The following is a 17,426-nucleotide window of genomic DNA, read 5'->3' on the forward strand; positions in this document are numbered from 1 at the left end:
CTGACTGTTAACAATATTTCTATCATCTGATTATTCAAGTCACTAACTTTTATGCTCTGTCATGACCCCTGGTATCTCCTTTTTACCCATCACCATCTCAATGTTTAATCACTTGCTTCCCTCCTTTTTACCTTCTGATTTCACTTTATAGGTATTTACTATAAGACAATCACTGTACCAGGCTGTAGAGATATAAAGATAATGATCACATAGTTCTAGCCTTTCCACTTGCTATTAAAATTAGGGAAACCATCTGATACCATGCAGTGCTGAAAAGGAAAGAATCTGAGGCCAGAAAAGTGTGGCTCTGCATTATGCCTGTGCACAAATCTGTGAACTTTGGCACAGCAAGTCTCATTACCTTCAACACGGGTAGAAACCACCACCCCGAACAACTACCCAAACAACTACTACAAGTCGATTTCAAACTCCCAACTATCCCTTCCCTCCACGTTCCCCACAGTGGGCATAAGTTTGTTCTCTAAGTCTGTGAGTCTGTTTTGTGAATAAGTTCATTCGTATTATTTCTTTTTAGATTCTTCATATAAGGGATATCATATGATACATCTCTTTATCTGTCTGACTTCACTCAGTATGACAATCTCTAGGTCCATCCCTGTTGTTTTACTTGGCATTATTTCATTCTTTTTATATGACAATCCCTAGGTCAAACTATGTTGCTGCAAATGGCATTATTTCATTTGAGATCTACATATACACACTTTTATATTTATAATGAATAGCCATCAAGGACCTACTGTGTAGCACAGGGAACTCTGCTTAATGTCATGAGGCAGCCTGTATGGGAGGGGAGCCTGGGGGAGAATGGATACATACACGTGAATGGCTGAGTCACTCTGCTGTGTACCTGAAACTATCACAACATTGTTAATTAGCTATACTCCAATATAAAATTTAAAAAAAAACCTACTAAAATTACCAATAGACTTAAATGAGGTAGCGTTTGAAGCACATTAGTATGTGCCTTGCATGCAAGTGCTCAATAAGTAGAGTTACCTGTAAGCATTCTGTAACACCTCAAAAAGCCAACTAAAATTTGCTGTTAAAATCTTAAACTAAGGAAAACTATTTTAAGCCTGTTTTCACCGCTTATGAATACTGTCCCCTCACTTTGATTCTATAGTGCAACCTCACCAAGTGGGTAAATGTCACATCATATTCAGAGGGTCCGCAAACACGCAAGGCAGGAGGATTGTACTGGGTGTGTGCACTAGGAACAGAGAACCTCAGAGAACATTTTAGGAGTCGGCCTAGTACAAGAGAAAGATAGGAGTTTCTGTGGCATTAAAAAAAGAAACATAGGCTTTCTCTACTACACAATTTACTAGATTAAACATATTCACAACTGAGCCCAGATATAAAGCCAGAAGGAAAAGTGAAAGACATATGTCAAAGTGTAAAATAATGATATCTTAGAAACATTAAAAGAATTGAAGGAAATATCCAAGAATCCTGAAATATGAGTATTACAATTCCAGAAAAAATAAAGTAACAAGTAGAATATAGACAAGCAATAAACAAACAACAAAAGAAAAAATTTTGCATTAAAAACATGCCAACCAAGTCTATGGGTCTCAATCCTGATGAGTGATAAAAGTCCATAGAGTCAACATAGTATGGTAACATCTATGAAATTAATGAATTAAAAGGAAATTCTACAAGCATTAGACAGAGAAGGGGTCCACTTCAAAGAAAAGGATTGACGCTTGTGGTATCACTTATGCCACTCTAAAAGCAGGAAAATATGGAATCACTATTAAGAAAATAGAACTTAACCATCTTATAGCCAGTCAAAATATCAGCCATTTGTCAGGGTATAAATAGATATTTGAGGATATTCAAGAATTCTGAGGAACTGATGCTGAAACTCCAACACTTTGGCCACCTGATCGATGGAAAAGACCCTGATGCTAGGAAAGACTGAGGGCAAGAGGAAAAGGGAGTGGTAGAGGATTAGGTGGTTGGATAGCATCACTGACTCAATGGACATGAGTTTTGGCAAACTCTGAGAGATAGTGAAAAACAGGGAAGCCTGGTATGCTGCACTTCATGGAGACCTAAAGAGTCAGACACAACTTAGTGATTGAATAAGAAGTCTGAGAGGGCATGCCCCACGTAACAGATCTTAGGAAAATACCTGACTGAGTAGTTAACACATAAGAAGCAGAAACAAAATCTCACAATAGGGAAAATAAAAAAGATCAAAAATAGTGTTAAGAAATGAATTTTACAATTTATATTGATAATCTAAACAAATGATAATAGACAATTTAGAAATTTGTGATGCATGCTCTTGAAACATAATAAGATGTTTAGGGTAAAATTGTGATGATAAAAGGCCGCATTTTAAAGACAATAGCCATAATCTGTATGGAACATACTATATAGCATCTGACTGGAGAATGCAAATATTCAAGAAAGTTCAAGGGTCCCAGATAAAATCATAGTTGGAGTCTTCAATATCCTTTATTCAGAATTAAATAACTCTAGGGAACTAAAAATAAAAGGACCATGGAAGACTTTACTATAAACAAGAAAAATCTTGATAGACTTACATATTCACATCTCTACAAATAATATAAAAATTTTGCATTTACATAGGACATTTTTGAAAATCAAATCAATATTAACTTGTCCACAAAGAACATTTTAACAACTTTCAAAAGCAAAGATCACATTTTCTGATCATAATCCAATAAATATGGAAATTAATAGGAAAAAATGTGGCAAGAAAATATTTGGAAACTAATATATATTCCTAGCTAATGCTCCAGTCATAGCATCCGGTCCCATCACTTCATGGGAAATAGATGAGGAAACAGTGGAAACAGTGTCAGACTTTATTTTCTCGGGCTCCAAAATCACTGCAGATGGTGACTGCAGCCATGAAATTGAAAGACGCTTACTCCTTCGAAGGAAAGTTATGACCAACCTAGATAGCATATTCAAAAGCAGAGACATTACTTTGCCAACAAAGGTCCATCTAGTCAAGGCTATGGTTTTTCCTGTGGTCATGTATGGATGTGAGAGTTGGATTATGAAGAAGGCTGAGCACCGAAGAATTGATGCTTTTGAACAGTGGTGTTGGAGAAGACTCTTGAGAGCCCCTTGGACTGCAAGGAGATCCAACCAGTCCATTCTACAGGAGATCAGCCCTGGGATTTCTTTGGAGGGAATGATGCTAAAGCTGAAACTCCAAAATTTTGGCCACCTCATGTGAACAGCTGACTCATTGGAAAAGACTTTGATGCTGGGAGGGATTGGGGGCAAAAGGAAAAGGGGACGACAGAGGATGAGATGGCTGGATGGCATCACTGACTCGATGGACGTGAGTCTGAGTGAACTCCGGGAGTTAGTGATGGACAGGGAGGCCTGGCATGCTGCGATTCATGGGGTCGCAAAGAGTCGGACACGACTGAGTGACTGAACTGAACTGAACTGAATGCTCCAATCAAAAAGAATCAAAGGGGAATTAAAAATTACCTAGAAAATATTTAAAAGTGACTGCTTGATCTCAAACATTATGAAAGATAACAAAAGCTGTACTCAAAAAATTTTTTTTTCATTGCCTTCATTATTAAGGAAAAGGAAGGAAAGAGGGAGGAAGGTAGACATGGAGTGTGGGAGGAAGAAAGAAGGAAGGAAGAATGGGGAGAATACTTGTATGAAATAAGAGAGAAAGCAGTTCTTAAGATTATCCACTTTGGGTCTCTTTTATAATTTTATTCACATATATACATATGTAATGGATTAGAACCTTAGTTGTATGTATAATCAACAAAATTTGCTTTGTTAAAAAATTCCCAATCTGTGATAAATCAAAATGGGAATGATTTGGTTCTTAGTAAAAACTGGCTAATTCAGGCAGAATGAGTAAGAACATTCTTGTATCAAATCAGAGCATGAATCTGAAAAACTATTAGGTGCTGGTAAAAATGATAATAAAACATCCAAAGAATTATCCAGTACTTTCTGATATGTCTACGAGAATCATTTATTTAAAGCCCTTTGTAGTAAACATTCAGGCTTTGTGTTAGGGTTACAAATATGATGTGAAAATGTTCCAGAGTAGAGATGTTTTAGGAGGCATTTAGGAGTAAGTCTTACAAACCTCCCCAAGGAGCCAGACCCAAATGAGATTTTCATTTTTCAGGATACAAAATTTATTTAATGAAGAAAACTCTTTTCTTGAGGCTTACACAGAAACAATTCAATAATATATATTTTTTAAAAAACCCACTAGTAAATAAGTAACTAGTATCTAGCTTCCTGTGCCCTCCCCCTAAATTATCATAAAGTGGTCGATGTAGATAAAAAGTGGGAAATCTACAACAGCACAGAAAACTAAGGTGAGAAACACCACACACATCAAAACCCTAGAGGTTCCAAAGAACACTACAAACCAAAGTGGGTGGCAAATCATAGACTAAGAATTAGCTGTGTAATGAGTAAATGGAGAAGAAAAATGAATCAGGTCTTTTATGGTGAAATTAATGTTTTCAAACTGTGGTGCTGGAGAAGACTCTTGAAAGTCCCATGGACAGCAAGGAGATCAAACCAGTCAGTCCTAAAGGAAATCAACCCTGAATATTCATGGCAAGGACTGATGCTGAGGCTGACGCTCCAGTACTTTGGCCACCTGATGTGAAGAGCTGACTCCTTGGAAAAGACCCGGATGCTGGGAAAGATTGAATGTGGGAGGAGAAGAGGGTGACAGATGGTTGTATGTCATCACTGTCTCAATGGACATGAATTTGAGTAAGCTCCAGGAGATGGTGAGGGACAGGGAAGCCCGGCGTGCTGCAGTCCATGGGGTCACAAAGAGTTAGACATGACTTGGTGACTCAACAACAGCAAGGCATAAGAAATAATTTCATACACACACATACGTGCATATATATAAGTAAAGAAGTAAAACATTGAATAAATATAAAAATTCAACCTCAGAACAATTAATTATATACATTAATTTGGCCTCTCAAATTGGTAAAAATAACAATTATTATAATCGTTAGTACCTGAGAAGCTTTTGTGAAGGACACATTCACAAACTTCTGGTGAGACTGTTACTGAAATGACATTTCTGGAAAATAACTGTGCAAATCGTATCCAGAAATGTAAAAAGTGCTTATATCCTTTGACCATGATTACTTTTCCAGAATTCTATCTTAATGCAAACTTTTCATCACAGACTTACAATAGAAAAGAAATTGGAAAGTACATAAACGTGTAACAACAGATGATTAATTAAGCATATTTATGGGTCATCCATAATGTTATACACTCATTAAAATATCATTTATTAAAAACTAATGATACAGAAACATGCAGTCCAAAACTCATATCTATCATTAAATCACAATGTAAAACATGTAGGAAAAATGCTAGAATAAAATGCAACACAATCTTATGACTGTATCAGGGAAAAATTTTAAAGACTGTGCTCTACTTCGAGGAAATAATGTTTGCAGGATTTGCTAAGCTAGCTCAATTTCCTATTTGTATCCTATCTCCATTACAGTTTTGCGATCTACATTAGAAGTCTTTTATTCATTTTCTACAAAATTGCTCCCTCTTTGCTTTTTGATCACATTATTCCTTTCTAATGCCATCTTATATTAGTGGAGTTTCAACTGAAGTCTCAAACTATGCCTATCATAACATTTTGCATTTTTGTAATAAAATTTTCCATACTTTGGTAATCACTTGTACTGAGAACTTTTAATACACAGGTACCTGGAACCCGAAGAACTCCCTGTTATGTCCATCTAAAAATTGTAATTTTTTTCCGGCCAATGGTCCTTCTTTATCTGTCTCCATTTTCTGTGTTCTGCTTATGATAGTGTAGGGCAATTTTATTAAGATTTTTTTCTTTCCACTCATTAAAATTTAGATTAAAACCAAGAAATAAGGTTTTGTGATTCTTCTTTCAAACATATCTTTCATAATTTCCACTCAGTATATGCTAAGAGTTGGACACGACTGAGTGACTGAACTGAACTGAACTGAACTGATATGCTAAACCCTTACCAGTAACTCTTTATTTCATTCAGTATCATCCATATATTCTGCTGTTTTCATAGTCTTATTCCCTTTTAGTGTCACAATCATCCATCAGAAGACCAAAACTGGCACCAATACCTGGGGACCATACCCAGCCAATCCCAGAATGCTATTCCAGAATGTTAAATGTATCAGAGATTTTTATCACAATGTGTAATGCATTTCCACTTGCTTTAGCAGAAACGAGTAGCCCTCAGTAAATATTAGGGATCTACCAAAGCCTCATTCACATTTTTTGAAATACAAGCCCAGGAATGCAGTCACAACACATAGCTGCCACCTAATATCTTTGTGACCTCTTGGAGTGAAGTCAACACCAACCCTCACGATCTTGTACAGCTGACAAGACCTCTTCTACCTATAGCCCCTTGACCTTCCTGCCTCAATCCTCGTCTAACTGGGTAGTGATGAAGCCTTTTCAAGATGCTCTAAGCCACCATTGATTAAAAATTCCCCTTGTTGTCATTGTGCAGTAGCTAAGTCATGTCTGACTCTTTGCAACCCCATGGACTGCAGCACACCAGTCTTCCTTCTCCTCTGAGTCTTCTACCTATTTATCTCTTACAACTGATTTACTACCACACTCAGAATTCTGTAAGAAGCCCTTCTACCCAAGAATACTTTAATAAGCTGGGTATAAAGTTCATCTGGAAAGTTTTTTAAAATGCACACAGGTTCCTGGGCTTATCCTCTAGAAATTCTGTTTCAGTAAGTCTAGGTAGGATACTGGGAATTTTTAACAAACACTGCAGTTGATTCTAATAGTGATGCTCTACAAGACACATTGAGAAAGTGTTTTCATCTTTATAAGAACCTTGAGCATCATTTCTCAAGCTCCTTTTCCTGCAACAGATTTATTCAACACCTCAAAATACTCTGCTTCCAAGGGTTCCTACAGATTGTCTTGTTAAACCTATTTCATTCTAGTTTTATCTATTTGATGGCCACTCAGTATTAACATATGAAAGATTTAAATGCTTTTTCATAGGATCCATACGCTCATGGAACAAAAGACCCTAAAACCAAGGCTCCCCTTCCTTAGAGCAGCAGGCAGCACTAAAAGAAGTGTTGCCTCACCTTTCCTGATTAATTCTGGACACCTCCTAAACCCCTACTCCTGGATTCAGTTCAGTTCAGTCGCTCAGTCATGTCCGACTCTTTGCGACCCCATGAATTGCAGCACTCCAGGCTCCCTGTCCATCACCAACTCCCGGAGTTCACTCAAACTCATGTCCATTGAGTCGGTGATGCCATCCAGCCATCTCATCCTCTGTTGTCCTCTTCTCCTCCTGCCCCCAATCCCTCACAGCATCAGAATCTTTTCCAATGAGTCAACTCTTCGCATGAGGTGGCCAAAGTACTAGAGCTTCAGCTTTACCATCATTCCTTCCAAAGAACACTCAGGACTGATCTCTTTTAGAATGGACTGGTTGGATCTCTTTGCAGTCCAAGGGACTCGAGAGTCTTCTCCAACACCACAGTTCAGAAGCATCAATTCTTCGGCACTCAGCTCTCTTCACTGTCCAACTCTCACATCCATACATGACCACTGGAAAAACCATAGCCTTGACTAGACAGACCTTTGTTGGCAAAGTCATGTCTCTGCTTTTGAATATGCTATCTAGGTTGGTCATAACTTTCCTTCCAAGGAGTAAGCGTCTTTTAATTTCATGGCTGCAGTCACCATCTGCAGTGATTTTGGAGCCCCCCAAAATAAAGTCTGACACTGTTTCCACTGTTTCCCCATCTATTTCCCATGAGGTGATGGGACCAGATGCCATGATCTTTGTTTTCTGAATGCTGAGCTTTAAGCCAACTTTTTCACTCTCCACTTTCACTTTCATCAAGAGGATTTTTAGTTCCTCTTCACTTTCTGCCATAAGGGTGGTGTTATCTGCATATCTGAGGTTATTGATATTTCTCCCGGCAATCTTGATTCCAGCTTGTGCTTCTTCCAGCCCAGTGTTTCTCATGATGTACTCTGCATATAATTTAAATAAGCAGGATGATAATATACAGCCTTGACATACTCCTTTTCCTCTTTGGAACCAGTCTGTTGTTCCATGTCCAATTCTAACTGTTACTTCCTGACCTGCATATAGGTTTCTCAAGAGGCAGGTCAGGTGGTCTGGTATTCCCATCTCTTTCAGAATTTTTCAGTTTATTGTGATCCACACAGTCAAAGGCTTTGGCATAGTCAATAAAGCAGAAATAGATGTTTTTCTGGAACTCTCTTGCTTTTTTCCATGATCCAGCAGATGTTGGCAATTTGATCTCTGGTTCCTCTGCCTTTTCTAAAACCAGCTTGAACATCTGGAAATTCATGGTTCACATATTGCTGAAGCCTGGCTTAAAGAATTTTGAGCATTACTTTACTAGAGTGTGAGATGAGTGCAATTGTGCAGTAGTTTGAGCATTCTTTGGCATTGCCTTTCTTTGGGATTGGAATGAAAACTGACCTTTTCCAGTCCTGTGGCCACTGCTGAGTTTTCCAAATTTGCTGGCATATTGAGTGCAGCACTTTCACAGCATCATCTTTCAGGATTTGGAATAGCTCAACTGGAATTCCATCAGCTCCACTAGCTTTGCTCATAGTGATGCTTTCTAAGGCCCACTTGACTTCACATTCCAGGATGTCTGGCTCCAGGTGAGTGATCACACCACCGTGATTATCTGGGTTGTGAAGATCTTTTTTGTACAGTTCTTCTGTGTATTCTTGCCACCTCTTCTTAATATCTTCTGCTTCTGTTAGGTCTGTACCATTTCTGTCCTTTATTGAGACCATCTTTGCATATAATGTTCCCTTGGTAGTTTTAATTTTCTTGAAGAGATCCCTAGTCTTTCCCATTCTGTTGTTTTCCTCTATTTCTTTGCGTTGATGGCTGAGGAAGGCTTTCTTATCTCTCCTTGCTACTCTTTGGAACTCCGCATTAAGATGCTTATATCTTTCCTTTTCTCCTTTGCTTTTCGCTTCTCTTCTTTCCACAGCTATTTGTAAGGCCTCCCCAGACAGCCATTTTGCTTTTTTGCATTTCTTTTCCATGGAAATAGTCTTGATCCCTGTCTCCTGTACAATGTCATGAACCTTTGTCCATAGTTCATCAGGCACTCTATCTATCAGATCTAGTCCCTTAAAACTATTTCTCATTTCCACTGTATAATCATAAGGAGTTTTATTTAGGTCGTACCTGAATGGTCTAGTGGTTTTCCCTACTTTCTTCCATTTAAGTCTGAATTTGGCAATAAGGAGTTCATGATCTGAGACACAAGACCTTTTAGAAATAACACCCAAAAAAGATGTCCTTTTCATTACAGGGGACTGTAATGCAAAAGTAGGAAGTCAAGAAACACCTGGGGTAACAGGTAAATTTGGCCTTGGAATACGGAATGAAGCAGGGCAAAAGCTAATAGAGTTTTGCCAAGAGAATGCACTGGTCATAGCAAACACCCTCTTCCAACAACACAAGAGAAGACTCTACACATGAACATCACCAGATGGTCAACATAGAAATCAGATTGATTATGTTGTTTGCAGCCAAAGATGGAGAAGCTCCTGGATTATAGACATCAATTATCACATTCTTATAGGATAAGCAGCCTTCCACACCTACATTTTCATGATCAGTTATGTCATATAACTAACAGTTATTTCTTTATTTCCTGAATAAATTTAAACCAGGAAAAGACCATTCTATTGCATCTTAATGTCTGCTCATGCAATTCATCATATTCAGCTTATCTTTCTCCTGCCCCCTCTTGTCCTTTCTATGGTTTTTCCTACTTGTTTTTTTAATTACCAAACCTGCATAAACTCCTGGTGCATTTATAAAGCCTTTCTAGGTCAGTCCTACAGGTACACAAAGCTTATAATAACAATGTTTGCTGTTAACACCTGAATAAAAATGATGTCTGTTAACATTTAGGACCTTTTCAATCACAACATGGGTTTCCATTATGTAATCAAGGCAGAGCAGTAGAATAAATTAAAACAATTTTCTTTCTCTTCAGTCGAATATCTCACTTGAAGCTCCTTTAATTACCAAACCCGCATAAACCCTGGTGTATTTACTGAATCATTCCAAGTCAGCCCTACAGCTACATAAAGCTTATAACAGTGTTTACTGCTAACACCTGAAGAATAAAATGACGTCTGTTAATATTTAGGACTTTCTCAACCACGACAGGAGTTTCCATTTTGTAATCAAGGCAGAGCAGTACAATAAATTATAATATTTTTCCTCTTTTCAACTATATAACTTGAAACAAAAGATCTTTATCTAAGGGTAAATTCTATTTCATTTACATATGACAGAACTTAATTTACAAAATAGCCTTTTTCTTTTTTTTCGTTCTCAAGTCAGGTGACTGACAGTTTGCAAAGAAGGAATAGTTAACTGGTTATCAAGAGAAAGATAAACAAGCTGAGCCCTTCATAGAGACCACGAGCTATTTCTCACAAATGCACATTATGTATAGTTGAACAACCTTTCTGAAACATGCATACTATCATCTCACCGACCTCATCTTTTAAGCTAATGTACTCAGACATTTCTTGGGAGAAAAATGACTTCTGAGATGATTTTTAAACCAAGAAACAAAAATACATTACACTTCCAAAGTAGACAATATTGCATTAAATGTATCCCCACTTACAAATATTATAAACACCTAGCGACTATAAATATGATGAATATAAAGCAAGTGGGAAGTGTTTTCCCTTGCAATACAACTTGAATCAGAGCTTATCTCAATATTTCTCAACCAACTTTTAATACAGTGGAACTATTTCTGAAATTGCCTTGAGAACATGAGTAAACTGATGTCCCAAAGAGACTAAGGAAGAAGTCCTGCAATTCAGTGGATACAAATCTCCCTCCACAACACCGAGGAAGTTATTTAATCTGTTTGCTCTTCTGTTTTCATGTCCGTACAATGAAGATTATTAGAGTTCCTGTCTCACAGGGTCATTGGGATGATTAGATATAAAAATAAATGTGTATCCAGTATCTTTTTATTTTTATATGTATGTGTATTTATGTATGTATATTTGTATTATGTTCATATGTATAGCTGTATGAGAAAATTAGTATAAAGAAAGTAATAAATGTAAAAAAAGCACATATAGTAAAAACTCACTAATATACATTATTCTCATTATACAGTTTTGGGGCACTGAAATTTCCCAAAATGGTTACATTGGGATGTCTTACTTTATTATTAGACTAGTTCCTTGTGGAAAAGATATCTCCCAACAGTACCCTATAGTCAAAATCTCAGATAAAAAGCAAGTAAGATGCTTTTAGGGCAAAGTACTTTCAAAAAAGTCTTCTATAAATTTCAGGCATTATTAGTGTTGATGACAACTGTGATAATGACATTCCTCAAATCTTATGTCATTCAGGTAGTCCCATTTTCTCCAGCCTTCCAGAGTCCCTCTTCCTTTTTACACAAGCAACAGCAATTCAGTCACCACCTTTTGCTACAGTTTCCTCCACCCCGAGGACTCACTGAGGAATGCATGTGTGTGACAGAATTACACTCTCTGGGTCACTTCTCAAGTATGTAACGCCTGCCCATCAACACCCGAAGCACAGTTAAGATTAAGTGGAAGCCATAGACAAAGGGAAGGTCATTGTAATGCAGGAAAGGAAAATGCAATGCTTCAAAAGTCCCTTCACAGGCAGTGACTTATTCTTTTTAGCTCCTCAAATATTTCTCCTCAGAATTTTATCTGCTAGCATATGATAGAAGTTGACTTAGCTCTTCTCAAGCAAAGTTCTTTCAGACTATTTCCTTCCTACTGAGAAGTCAGGTGCCTGTGTTCCTGGCCACAGAAAGAAGAATAGCAAAACTCTCTGCCTGCCCTCTGCCACCCAAATGTAGTCAAGGGTATATTTTCCAAAGTCTGAAAAGCATCACAATCGGGGATCCTCTGCACAATCTTCGTTATTGTGTTTACCTATCCTTCCAGTCTATGGATCGTCAGTGAACAAGCACGTGGAGGGAAAACAAGAGTGAGAGAGAGACCCACCTGTCAACGGCAGACGTTAATTTTCAGAAAACGCCTAGCCAAAATCCATGTCTAGGACAAGAGGTATTGGGCTCTTCTAGGCCATACCCTTAAGAAGTACACACCCAATTTAACATTTCAGTCTGAGGCATCTGTGTTTGAATTACTTCTCCAGTTCTGGGTTTCTGGAGTACCATGAATTAGATTCTTGCTTTGATTCTACTTGGTTAAAACTACTCACACAACTGATCTCTCCCATAACAAAAAAGGCTCAATCCCCAGCCTAAATTCCCTCTTCTGCTCTGAAATTTAGACAGCCTTTATGTCTCTCAAATGGTATTTTTCCAGCTTCAATTATTTTAAGATCTCGGCATTTGACTTTGTAAATATGAATATGGATTCATATTTAAGTAAATATGGAGCACAAGAAGAAACTCTAAGAACTATTATTTGGTAAGGGATATAGGAGGCATATACAAACAATTCATGAGCAGCCATGAATTTTAATAAATATCAAATTATTGATCTGGGGTTTGTAGCTGAGGAAGAGGAATTCCAAATGACTCTCTCAACCCCCCCAAATGGAATAAAGTCAAATAATCAGTTAGAAGTTGATTTTGAGATAGCTTGTTAGAACAGGCACATATATGCCTTCCTAATCCTTGGTGAAAAAATAACATTGTTGTCTATTCTTTGACAGCTCAGCCTAATTATTAATTAAATATTAAAAAGACATATTTAAAATTAGCTCTATATTTGTTTTGAAATATGAAATATTCTTTTTCTAAGAGAAAAAAATCATTCCAGAATCAAGTAAGTATATCCAGATACCATCACTATATGAACACAACAGAGCACAGAGGCTAGAGTGCAAAAGACATCTAGGTGCCAGTTTCACTTACAATCTGAAGTGAGGCCCAACAGTCCTATGAGAGTCTTACCTCCATCAGTGAACTTGGTGACTATAAGCTGTTAGATGTAATTTGGACAGTGATGAAGTTCCATGAAGCAGATGCTAAAGGCCCAGAATGGTCCTCCTGGGACCTGTAGGGGATCAAGCAAAAGTACCATCTTAAAAACTCTGATTGAGGGCTTTCCTGGTAGTTCAGTGGTAAAGAATCCCCCAGCCAATGCAGGAGACACAGGTTTGATCCCTGGTCTGGGAAGATCCCCCATGCTGCAGGGCAGCCAAACCCATGTGCCACAACCATTGAGCCTGTGCTCGAGAGCCTGGGAGCCATACTACCGAGCCCACATGTCCCAACTATTGAGCCCACATGCCACAACTACTGAAGCCCATGTGCCCTAGAGCCTCTGCTCCACAACAAAGAAGCCACCGCCAAGAGAAGCCCACACACGGCAACTAGAGAGTACCCCTGCTCCCCACAACTAGAAAAAGCCTGTGCCCATCAGTGAAGACCCCAGCATAGCCACAAATTAAATAAATAACAATGTTTAAAAATCCTGAATGAGCATTGAAAACTTATTCATCTTTGATCAATTCCTGGTAATCAGAAGTTTAAGGTTTAAAGGAAGGTGCTGAAGTTGCCATAAGCTTACCACCTTTGTACATAATCAAAAGCAGCATTTTTATTCCAAAGGGGTTTAATTACCCTATATTATGAAAACATTCCCAGAAGTGTTTGCAATTCTGTAATATTAATATTACTTGCAATTTTCCAAGCAAACATTTTCCAAAAGTATAGTTTTTCTAACTTAAACCATGATTTAATTTCCCTCTTGTATTGAAAAATAATTAAAATGAATTTTCTTTTTTCTCTCTAGAGCATTTCCTTTTCTTTTAAGGCATATGGACCACTTATAAATCAGATTTACAGAAAAATGATACAAAAGATGACATGTCAAGCAATTATGCAATAAAACAAATCAATTGTAACTGTTTCAACCGGTTTTCAATAAATTAACTGACTTCATTCCTTTGATTGCCCAATTTTGTCAAACTGCCACCCTTGTAAGTATGAAACACATTTTGATGATTTTGACACTAAAGTATGCTGTATTTAAACCTAGATGGTCTTTTATACATCCCTGAAATTCTAATAATTTGGAGAGCTGTTTTGTCTATGGAAAATTTTTTATCGTAAGTGAAGAATGCTCATGGATTTCACATTCAGTTCAGTTCAGTTCAGTCGCTCAGTCATGTCTGACTCTTTGCAACCCCATGAATCGCAGCATGCCAGGCCTCCCTGTCCATCATCAACTCCTGGAGTTCACTCAAACTCATGTGCATTGAGTCAGTGATGCCATCCAGCAATATCATCCTCTGTTGTCCCCTTCTCCTCCTGCCCCCAATCCCTCCCAGCATCAGGGTCTTTTCCAATGAGTCAGCTCTTCGCATGAGGTGGCCAAAGTATTGGAGTTTCAGCCTCAGCATCAGTGCTTCCAATGAACACCCAGGACTGGTCTCCTTTAGGATGGACTGGTTGGATCTCCTTGCAGTCCAAGGGACGCTTAAGAGTCTTCTCCAACACCCGCTATTGAAAAGCATCAATTCTTCAGCGCTCAGCTTTCTTCACAGTCCAATTCTCACATCCATACATGACCACAGGAAAAACCATAGCCTTGACTAGATGGACCTTTGTTGGCAAAGTCATGTCTCTGCTTTTGAATATGCTATCTAGGTTGGTCATAACTTTCTTTCTAAGGAGTAAGCGTCTTTTAATTTCATGGCTGCAGTCACCATCTGCAGTGATTTTGGAGCCCAGAAAAATAAAGTCTGACACTGTTTCCACTGCTTCCCCATCTATTTCCCATGAAGTGATGGGACCAGATGCCATGATCTTTGTTTTCTGAATGTTGAGCTTTAAGCCAACTTTTTCACTCTCCTCTTTCACTTTCATCAAGAGGCTTTTCAGTTCCTCTTCACTTTCTGCCGTAAGGGTGGTGTCACCTGCATATCTGAGGTTATTGATATTTCTCCCGGCAAGCTTGATTCCAGCTTGTGCTTCTTACAGCCCAGCGTTTCTCATGATGTACTTACATTACCTTTACTTAAAAAGTTAAATGATTTTTCTTATGAAAATAATTCTTAATCCAATGCCCTTTTAAAAATTTATCCTACGTGACAACTCAGGTAGGAATTAGCTGGGATGTTTTTCTTTTATTTTATTCTCAATCTTTTGTAGTATAACAGAAGAGGCTTTACCAAGAGGCTCCACAAATTTTGTAAAGACTATTACACCAATCAACTATGAACATGGTTCTCTGAGAATGCATATTTAACCACCAACAGTGATACACAAAAATTCCGTAAATTATGTTTCAAGGCTCAAGCCATGGTTCACTTTCCGTACATCAGTTAGCACATAACTCATAATAGCTTCCCCATTTCTTCAGCAGAATGTCTTGGCTTATGTTGATTGATTGCTTTTTTAACTACGTTGGAAGTAAAGCTGTTCTAATGGATGACAAGCAAAGAAGCCCTTCAATTACTTCTTTATTAATGTCATTCTTTTCTATGTAGTTGTCATTAATAATCCTTTCACCAATGTTTCCTGTTACTATTCTAAAAAGAGTTAGGTTTCTGCCATTTGATGAAATATATACTGGTTTCAATTTACTACATTTTTTTTTCTTTCAAGTAAAACGCAGTCTCTGTTAATTTTTCTTGAAATTGCCTGTATGGGATCTTCTGATATATTCATGCTTCTAGTCATTGGTGGTGCTTCACAGTGAGCATGTATATGATGCAGACATGGTACCTCCATTTGTATACTCAGTAATGCTTCAGAAGCTCTCTCCCCTTTAAGCAGCACTCAGTCAGTTCAAGACTGATTCATAGAAAATACTCAGGAAATCATTAAAAATAGAGACATTACTTTGCCGACAAAGTAGTAAATTGAAACCAGTATATACTTTGCCAACAAAGGTCCATATATAATCAAAGCTATGGTTTTTCCAGTAGTCATGTACAGATGTGATAGTTGGACCATAAAGAAAGCTTAGTGCCAAAAAAATGAATGCTTTTGAATCATGGAGCTGGAGAAGACTATGTCTTGAGAGCCCCTTGGACTGCAGGGAGATTAAAGCAGTCAATCCTAAAAGAAATCCACCCTGAACATTCATTGGAAGGACTGATGCTGAAGCTCCAATACTTTGGCCACCTGATGTTAAGAGTGGACTCACCAGAAAAGTCCCTGATGCTGGGAAAGATTGAAGGCAAAAGGAGAATGGGGTGGGAGAGGATGAGAGGGTTATATAGCATCACCAACTCAGTGCACATGAATTTGAGCACACACTGGGAGATAGTGAAGGACAGGGGAGTCTGGTGTGCTGCAGTCTATGGGGTCCCAAAGAGTTGAACATGACTTAGTGACTGAACAACAACAAAGCATTAAAAGCAAAAGTGCAAGGAGTGAAAATGAGTATTTAGCACCTATACACTCTATAATATCTTGCCTAAACATCAGATAACCTTATGAAATAAGTATTAGCTACTATTATAATTTTCCTAAAAAGTTTGTTTAATGAATTTCCCAAGGTCATACCTTGACTCCGAAATCATATTCTATATATCTTAATTGTAAATACTGTCCACAGAAATAAAACTCGATAGGTGGGGTCTGTATGCTTTCTAAAGTAAGAAAGAGTTTCATTAGATACTTTATTATGAGGGAGCATTCTTTCAAAGCTGAAGCTTCCCTGGTGGCTCAGCAGTAAAGAACCCACTCTGTGGGAGAGGAAGAGGGTGGGATGATTTGGGAGAATGGCATTGAAACATGTATAATATCGTATATGAAATGAGTCGCCAGTCCAGGTTTGATGCACGATACTGGATGCTCGGGGCTGGTGCACTGGGATGACCCAGAGGGATGGTATGGGGAAGGAGGAGGGAGGAGGGTTCAGGATGGGGAACACATGTATACCTGTGGCGGATTCATTTTGATATATGGCAAAACCAATACAATATTGTAAAGTTAAAAATAAAGTAAAAAAAAGAACCCACCTGGCAATGTAGGAGGTGCAGTTTCAAACTGTAGGTAGGGAAGATCCCTTGCAGGAGTCTTGTACAACTCGCTCCAGTATTTTTACCTGGAGAATCCCATGGACAGAGGAGCCTGGTGGGCTACAGTGCATAGGGTCACAAAGGGTTGGGCACAACTGAAGCAACTGAGCATCCAAGCATGTACTTTCAAAGCTGCTGATGTTTTAGCAATAGTATAGAGAGGAAAGGAATAGTCATTTCTTGTATTTGTCAGGGTCCTTGTCACCATATGGTCTTTATGAGAGCCTGTTTACTTGCAAATGCCTCCGAATAGGAGAAATGATGCCTTCAATGATTGTTTAATAGCACTGCAATAGATGGATATCA

General features: G+C 38.1%; 1 long non-coding RNA gene across 1 annotated transcript in view; it reads right to left on the reverse strand.

Moving 5' to 3' along the window:
• Positions 1-13,028: 13,028 nt before the first annotated feature.
• Positions 13,029-17,426, reverse strand: part of LOC147361748 (uncharacterized) — a 167,826-nt gene continuing 163,428 nt past the window's right edge. Inside the window, exon 4 of the long non-coding RNA XR_015138223.1 lies at positions 13,029-13,138. This is a non-coding gene — a long non-coding RNA (uncharacterized LOC147361748). The remainder of the gene's footprint in view (positions 13,139-17,426) is intronic.

The sequence above is a fragment of the Bos grunniens genome, chromosome 12, assembly GCF_055505025.1.
Source record: "Bos grunniens cultivar Pamir isolate PY7600 chromosome 12, Bosgru_T2T1.0, whole genome shotgun sequence".
Taxonomy (NCBI): domain Eukaryota; kingdom Metazoa; phylum Chordata; class Mammalia; order Artiodactyla; family Bovidae; genus Bos; species Bos grunniens.